At 37.4% G+C, this 23,824-nt stretch overlaps 1 protein-coding gene across 1 annotated transcript in view; it reads right to left on the bottom strand.

The window, feature by feature from the left end:
* Positions 1-23,824, bottom strand: part of LOC129749802 (calphotin-like) — a 321,578-nt gene that overhangs the window by 258,203 nt on the left and 39,551 nt on the right. The window contains exon 2 of the mRNA XM_055744893.1: positions 22,522-22,542. The gene's annotated coding sequence lies outside the window, so the exon portion shown is untranslated. The remainder of the gene's footprint in view (positions 1-22,521; positions 22,543-23,824) is intronic.

Here is a 23,824-nt window from a genome sequence, read left to right as displayed (position 1 = left end):
ACATTTTTTATTGAAATTTTGCACAGTGATTGTTGAAATATAAAGCTAGCATGTCTGAAGTTTTCGAAAAGTTCTATCGATGAGATCAAAAGTTACGCGAGGTGCAATATTTCAGGCATGAACCTTGAAATGCGATTTCTATAGAATTTTGGACGATTCATGAGAACAATATCGTTTCCTCCACCAATCAGACAAAAAAGGTCTGGCGCAATCAATCAAGAAATGGAAAAATGGAATAAATGATCCATTTGTGTCTTGAAATCAGAATCTCGCGATATTGTTTCGATTTTTCGGTTGAAATATATTTACTGGTTGTTAAACAGAGAATATGATTTTCCTATGGAAACATTCGTCCAAAATTCTATAGAAATCGCATTTCTAGATCCATACCTGAAATATTGTACCTCGCGTAACTTTTGATCTCATCGATAGAACTTTTTAAAAATCTCAGACATGCTAGCTTTATGTTTCAACAATCGCTCTGCAAAATTTCAATTGAAAATGTAGCGTAGTTTCAGAGATATTGCAATTTGAATGAAAAAAGTCCAAAAAGTACGATTTTCGTAGAATTACTGTTTCTCAGGCCACACGAACTCCAGAAAGCTCAAATTTTTTGATATAATAATGTGATAGTTGATCTATCTAACGCAAAAAATTGGATCAAAAAATATTATCAGAGTTAAAAGTTATGGAAGTTCAAAGTCGAAGTGACAGTGTGCGTGCTTCCAATTTCTATACAATTATGAACGGTACTGTACATGTAGTGTATCGATAGAAGATCCAGCAATCGAACGATGGAGCTCGTCATGAACGCATGCCTATTTCGGAACGTTCACAGTGATGTAATTGACTAACGCGCCGATCTACTGAAGCGGAAATTGCGGGTTCAAGTCCCGTCGGTGAGCCGTTGCGTTTTTTCGAAAAATCCATGATATTTACGGCTTATCTTCTTTCTTTCTCTGATGTCTTATGTTTCTCAAATCCTCTCCATCACTTTGAAAATGTGATAATTTTGAGGTACGAAGACGTACCAAGACAACTCAGAACATTAGGTTTGAGTTCTACGAGTTTTTAAAGTTCGGTTGGGATTTCATCTCTCGACCATTCTTCACCATGTAACAAACACTGATTATGGTGCATTTTGGCGAGAAGTAAGTAAGTAAGAACTTATGTAGCGGATCGCCTTGCATGTAATTGTCACATCGTAAGCACTTTATAGCAGCAGTCAATGCAATGATAAGCTCGTTCCTTTCAGCTTGATTATGATTACTTGAAAGTTTGTGTGTGTCATCATTTTATGGCTGCTCGACTGGTTACTAGAGCTTTGGATTTTGTTCAATTGAGATTTTAAATTATTCGAGAATAATTTAAGTTTAGGGCGAATGCGCTAACATCACTATTTCAAAAAGATGCATTTGAAGTTTGACTGATCCATAAAGCTTAGTACATTCAGAAATGGGATAGTTACGAATGCGTGTATTTAAAAAACCATTCGTTCGATCGAAATACTTACTATGACGAAAATGAAGGTAATCTTATGAAGAAAATTAAGGTAATCTCATAAAAATTCATGATTCATCTTTTTTTGTGAGATTTTTTTTACTTTATTCTTGGTATCTCCCATCGGTTCACACTTTTTTCAGTCATGATATTGATCAGTTTTTCCAACTTATACTTCTTCGTCTAATCTGTATTTTAGGTGGTTGCATCCTCTTCCTTCAATTTCTGCTAGATTTCGGTCCAATACTCTCTCTTTTTGAAGAAATTGAGGGGAATTCACTTGATACAGCTGTTTCGGAATTAACAAAACTTGATTATTTTTGAGCCACTTAAAAGCGTTTTTAACGGAATGTCTGCTGGCAAAATCTGACAATAACGAAGTAAAACCATTTTGAAATTGAACTCAAAGTATAATCGGTTAATAAAGATCGGAGTTTGCGAAGGATACATACAAGATTACTCTTTTTAGGCTTAACAAAAAATATCGAAAACCAATGTTTTCGTTTTAAAAATTGTTGTACTTTTACACAGGAGCAGAATTTCGACAAATCATTATATTTTACACAAAACAACCAGCAAATACAAACTTCAATCTGCTATAGACCATGCTACGAGAAGACATATTTTAGGATCCAAACACTGGAATTTGTTTGAAATAGGGTTTTTCATAAATTTTGTCGTTCTTAAAAAATTATCTGTCTCATAGCCTCAGTACCGGCTATACAGCTTACGAGCTATGGAATTAGCAAAAACTTGTCGTTTGAGGGTAGGTTTGAATGACTTATAACGAGGCAACACTTTCGGGTTTTCAAAGAAATTTTTTTGACATTTCTGCAATCTACACTTAGTTTTTCGCTTACTAAAAGTTAAAAATTCTGGTGTGAGACTTGACTTCCTTGATGATCTAGTTGTCGATCATCTGCTTCACTCCAATTCATGATTTGAGCTTTCTGGACATTTTTGAAAGTTTTCACATACTTTTCCACCACTCATACACAGTAATTTTTTGTATAATCAACGATTCTGTCAGCTATTAATTTGAAAATAATGGATTTTGAAGGAAACTGCAATTTTTTTTTTCTTTTTCTTTTGCATCGTAAATATCACGTAAAATTAAAATTTGAAAAAAATAGGTCTGATAGTACTTTTTACAGGCAGCAAAATGCTGTCAAAATTTTGAATGTTCGATTACTAGTAAATGAGCTATCAGCGAAAGAAAGTGTCCCATTTCTAGAAGAACTAAGCTTTATAAGCTCACAGCTCCCTAAAAAAAATCATTTTAACGGTTCGGATGCAAAATATCCTTCTGATGAGTGTGTACAATCAAAATGTAGGTCTTCAAATGTACTATGAAGACTACAGATGCTACAGATGATAAGTCGAATTATGATAATATTTTTTAAAAAAAATGAAGAATTCCAATTTTCCATTATATTCAAATGAAAATGAGCTCAACTATTTAAAGTTTTCACCCAGCAGGAAAACTGAAAAACTTCGACGAAAAAAAATAAATAAAAAGGTTCGATTCCGCGCCTCGTGTTTCCGAGTAGAAAACCAATTAAAACCGCATCGAATATAAAAGTAAACTTAGAATTTACCACATAGACAAAACAACACTACTTCCTCTAAGCTTAAGAGCAAAGGTGCAAGAAAGTTCCCATATTAAATTTACACAATGAACAATATAGTTCTGTAACTGTAATCGTACTTGTATACGTAACGGTAAATCACTCATGCTGCTGACATCGTTGAGCAACATCGGCTTATAGCTCTCCCCCTAGAGGCTAGATGAACAGAAAAACAAAAAACCCATTCGATGAGCAGATCGCGCTCCGTAACCTCTGGATAAGCAACAACAAAAACAACAACACCGTCATCAACAAAACCATCAACATTAGCAACATTCGACACACTAACACAATACGCATAATTCATTCTCGCCATTGACGCCACGCTTGGCTTGCTGCTGCACTTTTCCCCCTGCTTTTCCGATTCAGCCGCAGCTCCCCAATGCCCCCTCGGAACTGTTGACGGTCAGGGTCTTTCTGAGTGTCGGGTTTTTTGTTCGTTCCACTAGCAGAGCACACTTTTCCAGCCAGTAGCTCCCGTCTCAACTTTACCAAGCGCTCTCGGCTGCAAAGCACGTGAGAGTACGGGGAACCGAACTGGCAAATATTTCCCCCATTTGACATAGAAAAAAACATGAGAGCAGAAGTGTATGATCTAGATCCCCCATTTCCAATATATGAACGTATGATCCGAGATTTTCTAGCATGGCACGCGCATTTCCATTTTATATCATCGTCGTAGACACGACCGGTAAAGAGCGAAACAACACCAACACGAACGAGAGTGTTGTACTGTTGTACAGCCCCGAAGAAGAACGTTCGCATTTTGACCATGGCAAAGAACTTGCCCGAGACCCAGGTCGTCGTCGTCGTCGTTCAACGGCTCCTATCTGTGTACTCCCCCATTTTACCGTTTGTTTTCCGGCCGGGGGTTTGGAGTTGTGCGTTGCGTGTGCATTCACAATTTTCCTTTCTTCCCCCCCCCCCCCCCCCCCTGGACGCAATCCACACATCCGAACCCAACCCCGGACCTGAGCTAGCGGAGGAAGCAATATCGATATCGCTGCTGCTCGTTGCCATTTTCTGACCCCTTGTCGGCGTATTAACAGCCGACCGACGTCTGTCGGTAAATTTTCCGATGCGGGCAAAGCCAAAGGCTGCACCGATAGATAGAATAGATTGTATGATAATTGTCTGGGGAAATGTCCCTAGTGGCTGCAAGTGAGGCTAGCGACGACTACGGCGAAAACTAGGGATAACCGAACGTTGTTTGTTTTGGACGACGGAGTCACTCAAAAATCAAATTATATTGCAATTAACGTTAAGGGTTAGAGTGATCAATTGGTTCCGGGAGAAAGCATAAACTTCCTGGGAAACGAACATTCTCAAGTGTATTTAAAAAGTTCAAACGAGAATCTTTTTTTAAGGAAAGGATAACCAATGGAAGCTAAAATAGTTTTCTATTTGTAAAGAGATTCTCATGCTATAACTCATTGTTAAAATTTCGGTCACCAAATGTATCCAAGGGACAAAAAGCACGAAACGAATGAAACAGTAGCATTCAAAGTTCACATTCGGCTGAATAAAAGGCACCCGAGCGGGTTGAATGTATTTTTCTTCTTGTAACTTGTTGCGAACTTTATACGAAATTAAAAAGTTAAAACAGGTGCTTTAACAAAGTTAGGTTGTGAAAATTGGAAGTGCTGCTTTTGTGTGTTGTGTGATTTTTTTAACCGAGCGAAAAATGAAAGAAATAAGCACATTGTAATGGGAATCCTTGAATTATGCTACAAATTAAAAGAAAATACAGTAAATCGTATACTATTCAACTCTTGGGAAGCAGTAGATTTCAACATTACGACTTTTATGATTAAAGATTAAAGAATTAAAGTGAGAATACCCTAAAACCGCTAGAAAATAACTATTCGATGAAAATTCTTATAAGCAATCATTTAAGGAGACCTAGAGGATCTAACAGTGAGCTAAAAGTGTATAGCATAGCATCTGGTGACTGCAAACATCTTGCATTGGCTAATACACAAGGTACAACTTATAATAAAAACCAGCAGAAAATGCCTCAATGAGAGAGAATCTAGATTTAATTCTCATTTCAAATGATGATTTCGAAGCACAGTGTAATACTATAATGCACACCACACCACACTATAATCATGGCAGGAAAGATCTGAAACAGTAAAATAACTCTTAAGGTGCAGAGAACTCATACAACCTATAAAGCTGTTTAAGATAGGAATGGGATGGGCGCAATTAAGGGTATTCTACTTGAAAGATAGAATTGATGGAAAACAATGAATGAAATATGAAACAATCTTACCAAAGTCCCTCGTAAGGCAAGAGTGTTGTGTTTGATGACACACACACGATTTGTCCTCCTTTGTGGTGCGTACTTTTCACATGTTTAATTCGAAGCAACTCAATTCTCTCTTTGGCAAAAATCCAATGCCTATTAAGAGAATCTCTGTGCCGAAAATGCGCTTAAAAGTGTACTGTACCAAAGATGATATGATTGGCTACCGGCATAAAGATTACATCCTATTGGATAATTCACCCAACAAAATATAGTGAACCAGTCTACTGTCTTACCTAGTGCACCATGTGAGTCGGTTAGAAATTGAAGGTTTATTTTCTTTTTCATAGTCCTTCTGCCACCGCCGCACACAGGGGTAAAACATGAAAAAGACGATCAAAACTGTTCTCTGCCGAAACTGTTCGTTTTAGACCTATAGTGTCTTCAAGACAAATGACCAGCATTACAAGGGCAAAAAAATAGTTTTTTGAAAAATTGATTAATCCGCCTAGTAGTGAGTTAGAAAAACTAACTTTTTTAATATTCATTTTAGAGCTGTATTGTCTGAGAAAAGTTTTTAGCTTGTACCAATTCTAGCAACTTTGCTAAAGAAGTCATAGCTGTAACATTAATCGTTTCAAAGTTATGACAATTTTTAGAAAAATAACACAAATTTTCAGTTTTTTCAACATAACTTTTTTGCGCGTGATTTTCCATATAAAATATGTTCTAGAGAGTTTTGAAGACAGAAAAGTTGTACACTTTTGCTGAATATACTATATAGAAATTTCGAAGTTTAAATGAGATATCTTAAAAATACTTAACAAAAATAGTCATTTTGAGCTGGTTATATCTGCTGAGTTCGGACGAGTTCGGTTACATATTTTACAGTTTTGCAATCTGAAAAGTTTCGCCTTTCAAACAATAACAATATACAAAGTAACCAATTTTGATCCTCATTGTGTAAATGTCAAAAGAAGTGAGATAAAAATGAAGTTTTTATACTAATTTGAGCCCATCTACCATCTCAAGTCCAAGTGGTTCAAGTAGGCCTACTGTTAGGAATCCTACATGTTACAGCCAAATAGTAATAGTTATGCTCAAATTAGTATAAAAACTTCACTTTCGGCTCACTTCTATTGACATTTACACAATGAAGGTCACGATTGGCCACTTTGAATTGTACATTGTTTGAAAGGCGATACTTTTCTTATTGCAAAACTTTAAAATATGTAACCGAACTCGACCGAACTCAAAAGATATAACCAGCTCAAAATGACTATTTTTGTTAAGTATTTTTAAGATATCTCGTTTAAACTTCAAAATTTCTATACAGTATATTCAGCAAAAATGTACAACTTTTCTGTCTTCAAAACTCTCTAGAATATATTTTATATGGAAAATCACGCGCAAAAAAGTTATGTTGAAAAAACTGAAAATTGGTGTTATTTTTCTAAAAATTGCCATAACTTTGAAACGATTAATGTTACAGCTATGACTTCTTTAGCAAAGTTGCTAGAATTGGTACAAGCTAAAAACTTTTCTCAGACAATACAGCTCTAAAATGAATATTAAAAAAGTTAGTTTTTCTAACTCACTACTAGGCGGATTAATCAATTTTTCAAAAAACTATTTTTTTGCCCTTGTAATGCTGGTCATTTGTCTTGAAGACACTATAGGTCTAAAACGAACAGTTTCGGCAGAGAACAGTTTTGATCGTCTTTTTCATGTTTTACCCCTGTGTGCGCCGATTACCAAAAAACGCAATGCATTGGCCGTCTGCCGTTTGGCCGGTGTATTTGATTCATGACAAATACCTCTTCACCGAACCAAATTTCAAGTCGTTCGATTTCTCTGTAACTATCAAAATGCTTGCGGTATGCGTTCCAAGACTACAGCTTTTTACAACGCACTCTCAGCAAGTGACTACGACTGCATACTGATCACTGAAACCTGGTTGAATAATAATATCCTGAATAGCGAACTAGCCTCAAACTACTCCATTTATCGGTGTGATCGAAGTTCAGCCACGAGCACGGCTCGACGAGGAGGAGGTGTGTTGATTGCCTCTCAGTGCAATCCCTGGTCTTTGACAACTGCGAACATCTTGAACAAACCACTGTGAAAGTCAACATTGGCCGGACTAACCTATATTTGTGTGGCATCTATCTACGACCTAACAGCTGCCTCCGAAACTATGAGTCACATTTTACTGCCGTTCAAGAGATTATCAGTAAAGCATCTGTCAGAGATTTCGTCATTGTTGTGGGTGATTATAATATGCCACACCTCCACTGGACATACGATCATGACAACGCTACTCTCCGCTGGGTTACATCAGCTTTGCGGCGTACCAAACAACAATCGACGATTTTTAGACCTTGCCTTCTTGGGATCGATTGATCCCGTCAAAGTAAACATGATTGAATCTCCCGCCCCGATAGTTCCGGTGGACCGTCATCACAAGCCGAATATTTTTTGCATCGATGTTGACATTGACGTTGGTCTTTCTGAAGATACTGTAGGTGAACTTGATTTTGATTTCAGAAACTGTAATTTCGAGCTAGTTGCAGCTGCTCTCGGCTCAACCAATTGGGAATGCCTTGATGTGATGCTTGCTGCCCTTGCCGTGCTTTTCGTTCCAGATATCTACGAGAAGCTGACAACAGTTGACCCAACGAAAGGATCTGGTCCTGACGGCATTCCTCCTGCGGTTCTGAAACATTGCGCCGCATCTGTAGCTGCCCCGATTTTCAGTATCTTAAATCCATCACTTATTGAAAGGACGTTTCCTAGTGCTTGGAAGGTCGCAGCAATTTCTTCGTTTTAAAGTCAGGTAATGCTCATCACGTCGAAGACTACCGTCCAATCTCAATCCTGAATTCAATTTAAATTTTTTTTTTTAATTTTAATGCACGAGCGATAGTATGCTGCCATAAAACCTCTTATTTCAGAGTCTCAGCATGGGTTCGTAAAGAAACGGTCCACGGTGACGAATTTGATTAGCTTTCTTAGTAATAGTCTGGAGAAAGGTTGTCAAGTGGATTCAGTCTATATTGACTTTGCAAAAGCTTTTGTCCGTGTCCCGCACAGAATTCTCCTTGCAATGATGGATTACCTAGGTTTTCCAGCTTAGTCACTTGATTGGATTGCCTCATATCTACTACACCGACAGGCTTTCACGAAAATAAGGAATTCACGATCACTAACTTTCGACACCCCACATGGAGTACCGCAGGGAAGTCACCTTGGACCCCTTCTGTTCATAGTTTTCGTGAATGACCTATGTAATACTTTTCAATCTAACACTCTGCTTTATGCTGATGACCTGAAGCTGTTCAGAAAAATTAGCAGTGTCGTTGACTGTCTTGCCTTACAAAACGCTTAAATGGAATAACGGCAAACGCCAAAAAATGTAAGATAGTCAACTTCACTCGCGCACGTAACACTGTCAACTTCGAATATGAAGAATGTCAAGTCGATTCTCGACCTGGGAGTGAAAATTGACAACAAACTAACATTCGCTGAACACATCGCACTTAAGTCTGTGAAGGGATTTGCTGCATTAGGATTTTCGCGTCGTAGCACGAAAGAATTCGACGACGTTTATGCTCTGAAAGCAGTGTATTGCTCTTCGGTTCGTAGCATTATGGAATACGCCGCTCAGGTGTGGGCTCCTACTAAAAGTACACACTGCTACCGACTTGAACGTGTCCAGCGAAGCTTCGTTAGGTACGCTTTCCGGCGCCTTCCTTGAAACGAACCACTTCGACTCCCGCCGTACGAGCAAAGGTGTGCTCTGATAAGCATTGCTTGTCTAGAAAAGCGTCGTACCAAGCTACAATAAACATTTATTTTGGATGTTTTAACTAATCGTGTTGTCAACCTTTACATATCAACGCGGACACTACGACAACGTCAGTTGCTCTGGATACCTTTTTACCGTACTGCATATGGCCGAAACCATCCCATAGAAAAATGTTGTGAACGTTTCAACTCAGTGTACCATATTTTTAATCTTGATAAGTGTAAACGTAGATTTAAATATGGATTAAGTAGTATTTCCAAGTTTTAAGTTAAGTTATAGCCTGTACGGTATTCCAACCAAAGATTAACTTAAATATATTAAAAATCCTCCTTCGTCTTTGATGGGAAAGGGGTGAGAATAGAAGGGGAATGGGGTGGGAATGGGAAGCTAGAAACTATTTTCTATTGCCAGCCGGGTTACATACACACGCACAGCTCATCTTTGCTGGTGGTTTCTTGTTGATGTTTTTTTAATGCCAGTTCACATACACACACTGCACTTGGTACATCATTTGACAATATCATAGCTGGCTGATTGTTTCCATCCCGCTTTGCTTTGTAATAGGATATGCGATATGTTTTATTTGGATTCTTTCGGACATATGCAATGAGGTTGCGCTGGGAGGACAAGAGCAGTTATTAGAAAGCTTGTTAATGCCGGTCCTACATAGAATCTTATACCGATAATTCCACCTCCAAGGAAGTTCATTATTGGAGTAGAGTCTGATTTGTGGGTGTAGATAGTTGCTGTTGGAATCTTTTCACATAAACTTCACAGGTCACTTTTTTATCACTTTCACTAGAACAACATCATCATTAAATCGAAAATTTTAGAAACCAAAAATTTGACCACTTCCTTCGACACGAACAACAAAACCGTAATCTACAAGGTTCTTTCAACACCATTAGGCAAAATTTTAAACCTCTCTGAAAAATCCTTTCCTTAAGTTTGGAGCACCTATTTCGGTGGGCATTCCTGCTGTGAACATTCTTTCCACACGTTGATACCGTTTAGTATCAATTTATAAAGATTTATTCCATTAAAAACAAGAAAATTATCGGAAGTATAAGCAAAGCTTAAACAAAAACGTTTGAGAAAGCAGTCGACCATCGCCTACTTCAGTAGGATCTAAAAGTGAGCTAAAATTTGAATAAAAGTGCAGATGATGGATTCAATGAAGGCAATGAAAGTGAAGGATTTAATCAAGCGAAATCCAAAATTCCGATTGGAAAAGTGGTAAAGAAGGTCAACTTTTCGGTCTGGTTAGTTCAACTGACAAATAAACAGGCCTGACTTAACTTCTACAAGGTAAAACAGCTGCCCGCCGGTAAAATAAACAGAATACGGTGGTCAAAGCGTGCGCAAAATATATGGACCGGTTGCAGGGAATTATTATGAAAAATTGGAAATAGATACCAAACGAATTTTGAACGGCACTTGGCTGATTTCCAGCCAGAAACTTATCGTTGACAAGGAGCAAATCAAATGAAAAACTTGATATCTAGTTCTTGGGATGGCCGATGATCTTATGGCCACAGTCCGTGGCGTAGAGGATAGCCTTCTAGTCTTCTAAGCCAGTGGGTATGAGATCGAATCCCGGTCACGGCATACATAGTACACTTTCTGTGGGTTGGTGGTTTTAGCATTTGTAAGATGCTAGCCATCATATCCTCGAAAGATGTACGCTTAGAGTTAAGAAAAAGGAATCTCTTCGAGGAAACATTAAGTTTCATTGAGATCCTGCATGTGTTTGTGTTCGAGTTCATATATAAATCAGTCAGTGTGACATAACGATTGACACAATCCAAGAGCTCCAAGGGCCTCATTTAACGAATCAAACGAGTGGCCCGAGACGAAAGCCAGTGATTGCGCTGAAGGATAGAAATGCCAAAATCGAAGCCTTAACCCAAACGTTTATGATAATCATGAGGAATGGTTTTCAGAATGTTTATTTTCTGAACGAATCATTCTCAATGATCCGGCGGTAACGATAACCAACTAATAGGAATAGCTAACTATTCGTCTCAGTTTGAAAAATAGAATTTCAACACTGAATTATGCTGATAGAAAGAAGAACAATTACAGAAATTTAATTCAAGGAAGACCGGAAGGATAGAAGCAAATCGACCAAGACATCCGGAGGCGGTATATTTCAAATAAATCTCATTCTTAAAAGTTTGCGAGTCGTTCATAAATTTGAAATGGATAGACTTGAAGGATGAGAACGATTATTAAAATTCTGAAACAGAAATTTGAATTTGGCTTTTTCGGTCTTGGATGTAGATCAAACACCAATTGTTTTATAAATACCCGACGTTACGATCAGTTTTGTTGGCCTTTTTCAAGGAAATTAGTTATCTGTTGTTTTTGTTTTTGAATTCGAAATCGACAAAAACAACAGACAGCAAATTTCCTTGAAAAAGACCAACAAAACTGATCGAAACGTCGGGTATTTTAAAAACAATTGTTGCTTGATCTACATCCAAGACCGAAAAAATCCAAATTCAAATTTCTATACATCAACTACGGTCGAAAACTTAAAACCTATTCTGAAAAAGTTTAATTAAAAACAACATCTCATAGTCATTTGTGACTGAATAATGTTCATTGATATCAGTTGTTTAATTTAGCTTATTTAGCTTCGATATATTGTATCCAAAACTAAAATAAAATAAAAGCAACATAGATCTTTTGAACTTAATTAAAAAAATCTAATGACTAGCATTGACCCGTTGTTTGTTTAATACAAATTATAATAATCAGACCGATACTGTAGCATCGTCGGTTTGAGTATCCCTGCTACAGACAACGAGAAAAGGCCGTTCTCGAAAAAGGGGGTTTCGAATCTCCGTCCGGTTCGGAAGGGTACCGGCGTATTTAGCTTTTGAAAAAAGGACAAATTGTCACGCACTACCAATCCTGAAGGATACAATATGCATGCGTTAGGGGGAGATGCTTCTCCGTAAGTGGAGACACCAACACATAGCACGATTATTGGTCCCCTTTTTGGGAGGATCAAAGTCTGGCACAACTTTGTAGCGCCAAACGGGGGGTGATTTTGTTCATTGAAGGAACGTACTGCAAAATAAATGCGTTTGTTTATTGTTCTTTAACACTAAACGTACCGGAGGCGGTCAAATGACGGTTTTTGAACTTTAAACGATGATTACGCCTTATATAATTGTTTTTTCGCAAATTTAACGACAGGACTATTTTTGTTTTTGAAATGCAAGTATTTTTGCGTTTTTAAATTTTTTTTAAGTGTTACGGTTTTCGAATAACGTATGTGGTATACCTATTCATACCGCGAGCGGTCAAATGACGGCAAACACCGTTTTCGCTTAAACTCCCTTGTTTCTCAACCGATTTCTACCAAACTTATAGTTTTGAAAAGCTTATAACTCGACTCAAATATGTTTCTCAGACAATTTTCAGCTATAATCAATAACTTTAAAGTTATTTACAGTACAAGAAAAATTTTATGAAAAAACATGCTTCAGGAAAAAGGTTGTAAATCAGTTATTAAGAGCTCGAAAAAAATTTCACTTAGTGCCTGAGAAAGCTGAAGTTAGAAGCTATATGTTGCACATATGGAATTTTTTTTTTAAAATTTTCTAAGATCATGGCCACAAAAAATGTAAAAAAATTGTGTAAAACCCGTACTTTTCAATCAATCGACCGCCAAAGCTGTTCCTGTTACAGTAGAAAATTTTGAAAAAGTGAATTGAAAAGTAGACGTAATTTGTCACATTTTGGCATCTTTTGATTTTTGAAATACGAAGTACATAAGTTATGACGACTTTTCAAAGGTAGCCGTTTTTCGAACTTTTTATCAATTTGGATTTTCTAAGACAATTCCTACACCTAAGCTCAGCTTTGCACTGGATTTTGAGTACGTTAACGTAAGTTTTAGGCAAAAAAACTATATGCAAAAGAAAGCAAATTTCATATCGGTTCTAGTGGTGTAACTGCATTGGCGGTGCAATGCGTGACAAAAATATGATAAATAAAACAGTGAACTAGTTTCTGAATTTTGAGAAGTCAGCACAAATTCTTGCTTGGCAGACGGGCGCAGTGGGTGGTAATATCTCAAAGCTATTTTGCACACGAAGACGGGTGAAAGGAAACGAAAAAATAAACGAGCATTCGCTCAAATTTTCTGGTTTTACTTTCAGAAATATATTTACTATATTTTTGTAAAGCATTGCACCGCCAATGCAGTAACATCACTAGAACCGGCATGAAATTTGCTTTCTTTTGCATATAGTTTTACTGCCTAAACTATACGTTAACGTACTCAAAATCCAGTGCAAAGCTGAATTTAGGCGTAGGGATTGTCTCAGAAAATCCAGATTCATAAAAAGTTCGCAAAACAACTACCTTTGAAAAGTCGTCAAAAATTATGTATTTAGTATTTTAAAAATCTAAAGATGCCAAAATGTGACAAATTACGTCTACTTTTCAATTCACTTTTTCAAAATTTTCTACTGTAACAGGAACAGCTTTGGCAGTTGATTGATTGAAAAGTACGGGTTTTACACAATTTTTTTACATTTTTTGTGGCCATGATCTTAGAAAATTTAAAAAAAAAATTTCCATATGTGCAACATATAGCTTCTAACTTCAGCTTTCTCAGGCACCAAGTGAAATTTTTTTCGAGCTCTTAATAACTGATTTACAACCTTTGTCCTGAAGCATGTTTTTTCATAAAATTTTTCTTGTACTGTAAATAACTTTAAAGTTATTGATTGTAGCTGAAAATTGTCTGAGAAACATATTTGAGTCGAGTTATAAGCTTTTCAAAACTATAAGTTTGGTAGAAATCGGTTGAGAAACAAGGGAGTTTTAGTGAAAACGGTGTTTGCCGTCATTTGACCGCTCGCGGTATGAATAGGTATATACAAAGTGTCGGTATGTTTAGTGTTAATATCGCTACTATAAGATGTGTATAAGAGATGAAATTCTAACTTAAATTGTTTTGGATATACATAGATCTGAAAGTTGAAGTGTTAACCTTATAGCATTATAATGTCATAAAAAAGGCATCAGATTTTGTTCGTCCGGAAGATGCTGCCATGAGTGGAACCAATAATACATTTTTCACGCCAATGTGAGGACATAAAAAAATAATCAGTAAAGATGACCCCGCTGAATATCGCAGATAATCCACTGAAAAAAAGCATTTTACAGCAACTTCTGCTAGGCTTTAAAAGCCACAAGATCGGGAAATGTAAAAACGACCAATAAAATCCAGCGTATGGTTGTTGAATGGATCTTTTATTTTGATCTCAAATCCCATCGTAAAGCTTGGTTTAAAAAATCATAAACTCTAACAGGCTAACAAAGTTATACCGAATAAAGCGCGTCAAACCGCATCAACCAAAAGTTGATGGCTAACGATGTGGTCGACATCTATTCGGTCGTCGGGAGCCAGAAAACGTGACCGATGAGCTGCAGCTTATCTATGAACTTTCTCAATTCCGTTGATGGAAGCGGTCCAATCCACGGGCTGATAATTTTTTCCCATCTCTCGCTCCCGCGAGGTCGTCCCCGGAACGGATGAATGGGAGCAAGCCTTCTGTTATCGAAGCTTCTGTATCAGCACATTTGTGTGCCGCTCCGGGACCAAGCCAATCATCAATATGGAAAAAAGTCAGAAACAATGGTGGATCGGGTAAGTTTTTCCGTCTATCGGCGGATCATCGATGCTGACTGCGGCTCAACAGCAACAACAACGGCATCGAACTTGTTTTAATAATAGACCATGGCCGGTTGTTGTATCATTTAACACAGGCATTCCGGGAAGTGGAAGCCGATAAGGTGGCCGATCGTTCTCGAATTCCGTCTGAGCAGCGGCGGATTATTTGTAGAATAACATTTCGAAAAAAAAGTCACTGCTATTAGACCGGAGAGATAAACAGTAGGACATATTTGGATTTTGCACGGCAGTTTTATCGCATGGCATTGAACGCTTGAATTACATAAATTGTCTCTTCAAATCGTTCTGCTGTAATTACACCCACAAATCAGACTCTACTCCAGACTCCAATAATGAAATTCTTTGGATGTGGAAATATCGGTGTAAGATTCTATGCCGGACCGGCACCATCAAGCTTCCTCATCGCTGGCGTTGTGCTCCCAGCGCAACCACATTGCACATTAGACTGAGTCGATTTGGGGTCATTTTCGAATTTCTCAAACCCTGGGGTCTTAAAAGTTTCATTTTGTCCTAAAACTCATCCATGATTTTTTGCCGAATTTTTAAGTAACGTTTACATGAGTAAATTTGGACTTTTAGGTTTGTATGGGAAAATTTAAAATTTTGTACTGAAAAACGAACATGGTTTTTCTTTTTACTCTGGTACCAAGCCATTCAACCCTTTATGTGCCAATTTATAAATTTCTAAAAGTAAATTTTCCGCTTAACAACATTGCCGAAGACCGTAACTTATTATCTCTCCAGACAACGAAGTTATAACCAATTTAATGAAGGTATGTCTTTTGGCATTGAAGGCAATTCAAATAAACCCGCAACACTGCCGGGTACAAACGAGAGATTGCTTGACTGGTTTGCTCGTAGATGTTTTCTTTAAAATTTTATCATACTAGTTTCTTCGGAGCGATTGTTGTTTACATTAGGAGCCATCTTTTGATGGTTTCTATAAATAAAAATAACTATGCTTGAAGGGCTGGCATTCAATTGATTGCAAGCGCATCTACATTTCACATAGAGCTGGAACAGCGAAACAACGAACCCCACACTCAGTATTAAAAACACCTATATTAGAATCGTTGTCGCTCGGCCTGTTCTTGACCGATATTCATAAATAGGATATCAAAATGAAGATAAAAGACTCGTTTAGCATTTTGTTAAACAAAATTTGAGAACCAAATCATGAGGTCTTAAGAAAAGTTGCTTCAACTGAGCGCCTTTTGCTGAAACATATTCCCCCGGGTACCCATAAAAACATAAATTTGCAATAATTAAAAAATCAGATATTTCATGTATTTAAATTAAAAACGAATATATATTATGTATTTTTTTATTATTAGAAGTTCAAATCTTTTTTCGATCGAAACTTTGGCATTTGTTTTCGGCCAGCTTGTTGGGCGATAAAGTATTTATGGCGTTTTTTGAACAAAAAAAACTTCATCTGCTGCTTCAGACACCATTTTAACACATCTGTCGACACCTTGGCCGTGGCAAGGCCAATTAGGGACTTCCATCGGCTGGAGTTTAAAAGCTTCAATTTCTTCAAATTTCAAATCACATGACAGTATCGGTTTATATACACGATCCTTTCAACTAATAAAATCGATCAAATTTGTTGCGTTTATGTTTATATTCGGTGATTTTCGCGTTCAGACTGATTTATCGCCAAACGACTTGTTTTTCTTTTAAATTTGCTTAAATATTTGGAAAAAAATCAATAATAATTATAGGTGCGATTCTGTTTAAACATATTTTGGAATCAAGATTAATTTGAAAAAAAGTGCACTAAATTTCAAAAGTCTTTTTGTTCGAAAAACGCCATGAATACATTATCGCCCAACAAGCTAGCCGAAAACAAATGCCAGAGTTTAGATCGAAAAAGAGATTTGAGTTTCTAATAAAAAAAAAAGATACATTATATTCGCTTTTAATTTAAATACATTAAATATCCGATATTTGAATTATTGCATATGTATTTATGGTTACCCGGGGGAATATGTTTCAGCAAAAGGCGCTCAGTTGAAGCAACTTTTCTTAAGACCTCATGATTTTGTTCTCAAATTTTGTTTAACAAAATGCTAAACGAGTCTTTTATCTTCATTTTGATATCCTATTTATGAATATCGGTCAAGAACAGGCCGAGCGACAACGATTCTAATATAGGTGTTTTTAATACTGAGTGTGGGGTTCGTTGTTTCGCTGTTCCAGCTCTATGTGAAATGTAGATGCGCTTGCAATCAATTGAATGCCAGCCCTTCAAGCATAGTTATTTTTATTTATAGAAACCATCAAAAGATGGCTCCTAATGTAAACAACAATCGCTCCGAAGAAACTAGTATGATAAAATTTTAAAGAAAACATCTACGAGCAAACCAGTCAAGCAATCTCTCGTTTGTACCCGGCAGTGTTGCGGGTTTATTTGAATTGCCTTCAATGCCAAAAGACATACCTTCATTAAATTGGTTATAACTTCGTTGTCTGGAGAGATAATAAGTTACGGTCTTCGGCAATGTTGTTAAGCGGAAAATTTACTTTTAGAAATTTATAAATTGGCACATAAAGGGTTGAATGGCTTGGTACCAGAGTAAAAAGAAAAACCATGTTCGTTTTTCAGTACAAAATTTTAAATTTTCCCATACAAACCTAAAAGTCCAAATTTACTCATGTAAACGTTACTTAAAAATTCGGCAAAAAATCATGGATGAGTTTTAGGACAAAATGAAACTTTTAAGACCCCAGGGTTTGAGAAATTCGAAAATGACCCCAAATCGACTCAGTCTATTGCACATGTCTTTTTTTTTGTAAACAGATTTATTTTAGATTTTCTTCACTACAAAGCATACATTTTAAACATTTTCGCAATACAACTTAAAATCTAGAGCGCCTACAGTTAAGTCATTGCTAGCATCTAATATGAAGTTTATATAAACTATAAACAGTTTTAGCGCTTTATTTCTACTCTCTGCTCTAGTATTTTTCAATTCAGGAATGGCAAAATCACGGAAACCTATTCTTCTATTCAACATGGATTCTAATTTGGGCTTTACAAAAGACCACAGGTGATCTATCCTACTACATCTGGAAAATTTATGTTCCAAATCTTCGGTTGCTACTGAACAATGCTCACAAATAGCACTATCCGTTCTATTCTGCCGAAACATTAACTCTGCGTGCGGTATCCTTCGGTTAACCATCAGGTAATATAATGATTTTTCCATTGAAGATAGATGTCGATTTCGAATATTCCGCCAAACTCGTTTCCACTCCACCGTTGGGTTCTCCTCGACGATTTTTGGTGTTTTTATTTTTCCTCTGAAGACCTCAAGAAATGTTGTGGAAGATGGGTTTGCTCGAACTTCGTCAGGGATGTACGGCAGCTCACGAGCAATCATTTTGAGACACGGATATAATGCAGGAATACCTCCAGGGTAAGGTGGATTAGCCAGCAACACATCAAATGTTGAAGTAAAAGGCATGTGTTCTCGACAGCGTACAAAACGGTTAAGCAAAAGTGCTTTGCATTTTTGCATCGGGAGATGAAGATTTAGACCACCTTTCTCGACTGCAAGACCAAGCTGCTCCATTGAAACTCTAGTTGGATGCCGTTCCCAGATAAAGTTTCCAATTTGAGAAGTTATCCGAGCTGCTGATGCGTTTGGGATACCAAGAATTGATGCCATGAACCACAATTTCGACGTTACAAAAGTGTTGATTAAGGTTACTTTTTGAAACAACGACAGAATTCGTGGTTTAAATTTCCACATGAGTTGTGATGTTTTTCTGATGACATCGCCCCAGTTCTCGTCAACTGTACGCTTCGAAGAATTGAAGAAAATTACACCAAGAATTTTCACCGAGTCACAGAGGTTGAACCATCCAGGGGATCTCGTACTTTGTTGTGTTCCGATGTTGATTGCCATTGTCTTGTTGGTGTTCAGGACTGCTCCAGAGCATAGTCCAAACTCGATAAATGTGTCCCAAATCCTTTGCAATTTGTTGTCGTTCTCCACGATAATCGAGATGTCATCAGCGTACGCCAATACCAGCTCTTGTGGGTGGTTACATATAGGTAGGAGTTTTTCAAGGAGAGGGTGCAAATAGAGGACAAAAAGGTGCATGCTTAGAGGATCACCTTGCCTTACGGATCGTTGGATGGGAAAGGAGGGGGACAGATTTCCGTTTATTAGTATTTTAGAAGTCGACTTCGACATGATTTTATCCAACAAAGAAACAAACAAAGGGTGCAAATGCAAACTTCTCAAAACACACAATAGATAGGATTGATCAACACGATCAAAGGCGTGATCAAGGTCGAAAGAGATGAGTCTTCCTGATTTTCTTCGACAGTTGTATTCTACAACACGGTCTTTGATTGCTGTTAATGCTTCGAATATGTTGCGATTTCTGTTCGAACATTTTTGAGATGAATTTAAAATATGATGGTGTTCCATTACCATCTCCACACGTTGCTTGAGAATTCGTGACAGCAACTTATAATCAAAGTTCAACAAAGAAATCGGACGGTAAGCTTTGATTGTATCATCAGTTGTTTTCTTCTTGGACACATGTCTGAAAGAAACCAAATAAAACATATCCCATATCCTATCACAAGACAAAGCAGGATAAAAAAAAGGTGGGAAAATCACTATGACAATAAACTTTTGTTTGCTAACCGACTTAGATGGTGCACTGGGTAAGATATCGGAGTTGCAAGCCGAGATTTGGTGTTGCGGTGAGTTCGATTCTCACTGTATATATTTTTTTATTCGGATGAATTATCCAGCAGGTTGAAAATCCCATAAAATGTAGCTTGTTTCGCTTGAATGTAGTGGTCATGCATCTTTTTGCTTGGGAGCTCGAGTATTTATGCCAGTTATGCTTTTCCAATCATATCATCTTTGGTGCAGTACACTTTTCAGCGCATTTTCGGCACAGAGGTTTGCTAAATAGGCATTGGCTTTTTGCCACCTTTTCTATGGGTGTAGAGCATGAAATATAACTAAACTAGCTGACCCGGTAAACTTCGTTTTACCTTCTAAAGTATAAATCGTAATAAATGATTAATTTTATCTACATGTCCTAAACTGCATCGTGCTCGCGAATAGATTCTCATGGAAATCGTAACAAATAAAGTTGAATTTGTATTGGGACCCTCCTTTCATAAAAAGTGAGATTCTCGAAACTATTATACAAACCATCTCTGACCCAAAAAACCCTCGGATACCAAATTTCACTTCATTCCGACCGACCATTCATACGTGATGTTGTTAAAAAGAAAATGCCTCCATTTTTATATATAAGAAGATGTGAAGAGATAATTTTGTATGGGGACCCTCCTTTCATAAAAAGTGAGATTCTTGAAACTATTATACAAAACATTTCTGACCCAAAAAAAAACCCTCGGATACCAAATTTCACTTCATTCCGACCGACCATTCGAACGTGATGTTGTTACAAAGAAAACGCCTCCATTTTTATATATAAGATGTGAAGAGATAACTTTGTATGGGGACCCCCCTTTCATAAAAAGTGAGATTCTTGAAACTATTATACAAACCATCTCTGACCCAAAAAACCCTCGGATACCAAATTTCACTTCATTCCGACCGACCATTCATACGTGATGTTGTTACAAAGAAAACGCCTCCATTTTTATATATAAGAAGATGTGAAGAGATAACTTTGTATGGGGACCCCCCTTTCATAAAAAGTGAGATTCTTGAAACTCTTACACAAACCATCTCTGACCCAAAAAACCCTCGGATACCAAATTTCACTTCGTTCCGACCGACCATTCATACGTGATGTTGTTACAAAGAAAACGCCTCAATTTTTATATATAAGAAGATGTAAAGAGATAATTTTGTATGGGGACCCCCCTTTCATAAAAAGTGAGATTCTTGAAACTATTATACAAACCATCTCTGACCCAAAAAACCCTCGGATACCAAAGCTGGCAAAATCGCTCAAAGTTGCCAATTTTCGTTACAAATGTAATTAAAGTGTCTGGGGAACGTTTGTCGACAGCCAGGAAGTCTGGATCGGGGGTAAATCGAAAACTGGAGCCGCTGAGACGACAAAGAGAGTTGCCGACAATTTCAAGCGAAACCCTAACCTCTCTTCTCGAGATGCCGCAAATAAGCTGGGTGTATCGTCTACAACCGAGCATCGAGCCGAAAAACGAGCCGGACTATCAACTTACAAGAAGGTAGTGACTCCAAATCGCGAGGATAAACAAAATACGACGGCCAAAGCGCGATCCCGGAGGCTGTACACGACGATGCTGACGAAGTTTGACTGCGTGGTGATGGACAACGAAACCTACGTCAAACAAGCAGCTTCTGGGACAGGAATTTTATACGGCAAAAGGAAGGAGAATGGTAGCAGATATTTTCAAGCACATGAAACTGTCAAAGTTCGCGAGGAAATACCTGGTTTGGCAAGCGATCTGTACCTGTGGCTTGAAAAGCAGCATTTTCATAGCTTCCGGAACTGTCAACCAAAATATTTACGTGAAAGAGTGTTTGAATAAACGTCTGCTGCCTTTCTTGAAGAAACACGGTTGTTCCGTACTGTTTTGGCCAGATTTGGCATCTTGCCATTAAGGTAAAAAGGCCATGGAGTGGTACGCCGCCAACAACGTGCAGGTGGTTCCCAAGGACAAGAACCCTCCCAACACGTCAGAGCTCCGTCCAGTTGAGAAATACTGGGCTATTATCAAGCGGAACCTAAAGAAGAACAAAAAAACTGCTAAGGACGAGCAGCAGTTCAAGGCAAACTGGCTTTCTGTGGCGAAGAAGGTGGACAAGGTGGCTGTACAAAATCTGATGGCAGGGGTTAAGCGTAAGACCCGGCAATTCGGATTTGGAAAAGCGGAAGCCTAACTAAAAGTTTTCCTGAATTTTATACTAATTAAACTTGAAAAAGAAATTTAGTATGATTTTTTAGATAAACGATTTCATCGATTTACACGCGTTTTCCCTTGACCAAATTTTGACCGTATAACCCTTTAAAATTGTAGTAAAATAATGACAGTCTTTTCAGCCAATTCGAAAATTCTATGGCGACCGTCAAAAAAGTCACTTATGCTCGGAATTTGAAGATTAATGTCATTGAAAAAAAGGAACTATATACCCTAAACCCGAATTAAAAAAATATATATCTATATCGTCATAAATACTTTACCGAACATGGCAGAGTTATGAATCTCAAGCCATCGTAAACATTCTCCTGTTCTCTATGAACTATTTTTACTGTAAACTAGCAAAATTTTTCGCATTAAATAACATCGAAAGGAACATTAGAAAACAAAAATTTTTTCAACACATTGAGGACAAACACGAGATAACTAGTTTTAAACAAATTAAATGATTCCCCTCTTTGCGGTCCTCATTGGTATATCTACATGAAAATCCGTTTCTTTGGCCGGAATTATCAGCAAAAGTTGAGGTACGTGAATACCATTGTAACGCCAACAATCGGATAAACGTAATCCACAGAAATTCCCGATTCGCGATGCTGATAAAAATTTGTGTACCATGTGACATATATGTATTATTGTGTTTTAAGATTGCCAACAAAACGTGCCGAGTGGGTTGCTGTTTTAAGTTATCGCTTGACTTACCAGTATCTCGTTGATGTAGATCTGAAAGTAGAAATGAGTACATTGAATTAATTATATTTGCTCCTATGATTTGGTTCATGTATAGGTTATATGAGGAATTCCGCAATTTTCTTCCTTGCTGGGTCGGGCGATTCCGGCTAAAATTTTTGAAAAACCTGGCAAAAATCAGGAAGTTGACTTGAATTTCCCAATCCAAAAACAGGGCAATATTCGGGCATGCTGAGAAAATTCAAGACAACAATCTCAAAAATTTAAGGTAAAAGAGAAGGAAAATGACATGAAGTTATAATTTTTTGTCGAAGCACATCAGTAGTGTTCATTCCGCCTTTAAGACATAGTAAGGCACTAAGCGAAAAAAATGTTTGGTTCATTTTGATGAAACAAACTTTTACAAAACCGTTTTTGAACGAAAAATTTATAGGTGGATATGAGAATTTCGTTATTAAAACCGGAATAAATCCGGGCCGTTTCTACAATATCCGGTCATCCGGACTGGACTTGTCTCAAAAAAAATTCATTGAAAACCCGGAAAAGTCATGATAAATCCGAGCAATCTGGAATCCTTAAGTTATATCTTATGGCCCAACAGATTCTCCCGAGAATATCAAAGGACTAATGGTAATTAAGAACATCCAGATGACATAAGCGGTTCAAGGCTGCTTCTCTGTGGGGAATATTCACATCAAGAAACTTGAACAGAAAAAATAGAAAGTGCTCTTCCTATCATATTATCGCCTTTTAACGGGCTACCGAGAATCAATATATCGCATGTCTCACATACCGCGACAAATCCCCTATCAAAAACAAATAAAAATAAACCACTTGGAAATCATTTTCCGGCATTTAAATAGGGTATCGGGCACGGAAGGATATCCCTTAGACCGTAATAAATCTCTTTCGCCGAAAAAGGAACAAACCTGCCTCCAGCCGTCTTTGCCCAAAGGACAATTTACCTGACTGTGTCGTCGTCAACCAAACCAAACCAAACCAGACGACTGGAAAAACAGGGTTGCTTGCGATTTTTCGTTTTGAAATTCCAAAGTTTTTCCCGGTTTTTCCCAGGTTTTTTCCCGGTTTTCCGATATTTTCTATTCTCGTTTTTGATTTAAAATCATGGCGAATAAAAAAAATTAATATAAAAGCCTTCAAATTTCTAATAATTGTATCCCAAAACTTGTTAACCGATAAGAAATCATGATAAACATTTCGGCGTCTTGTAACAGGTATTCTTTCCGTTTCAAATTTACAGGTTTTCATGATTTAAAAAAAATCTAACGAACTGGGCATCTATTCGTTGTTTTGC

This window comes from Uranotaenia lowii, chromosome 2 (genome assembly GCF_029784155.1).
Source record: "Uranotaenia lowii strain MFRU-FL chromosome 2, ASM2978415v1, whole genome shotgun sequence".
Taxonomy (NCBI): Eukaryota; Metazoa; Arthropoda; class Insecta; order Diptera; family Culicidae; genus Uranotaenia; species Uranotaenia lowii.
Note: the sequence above shows the minus strand (reverse complement) of the source record. Positions and strands in the feature narration are given on the sequence as shown.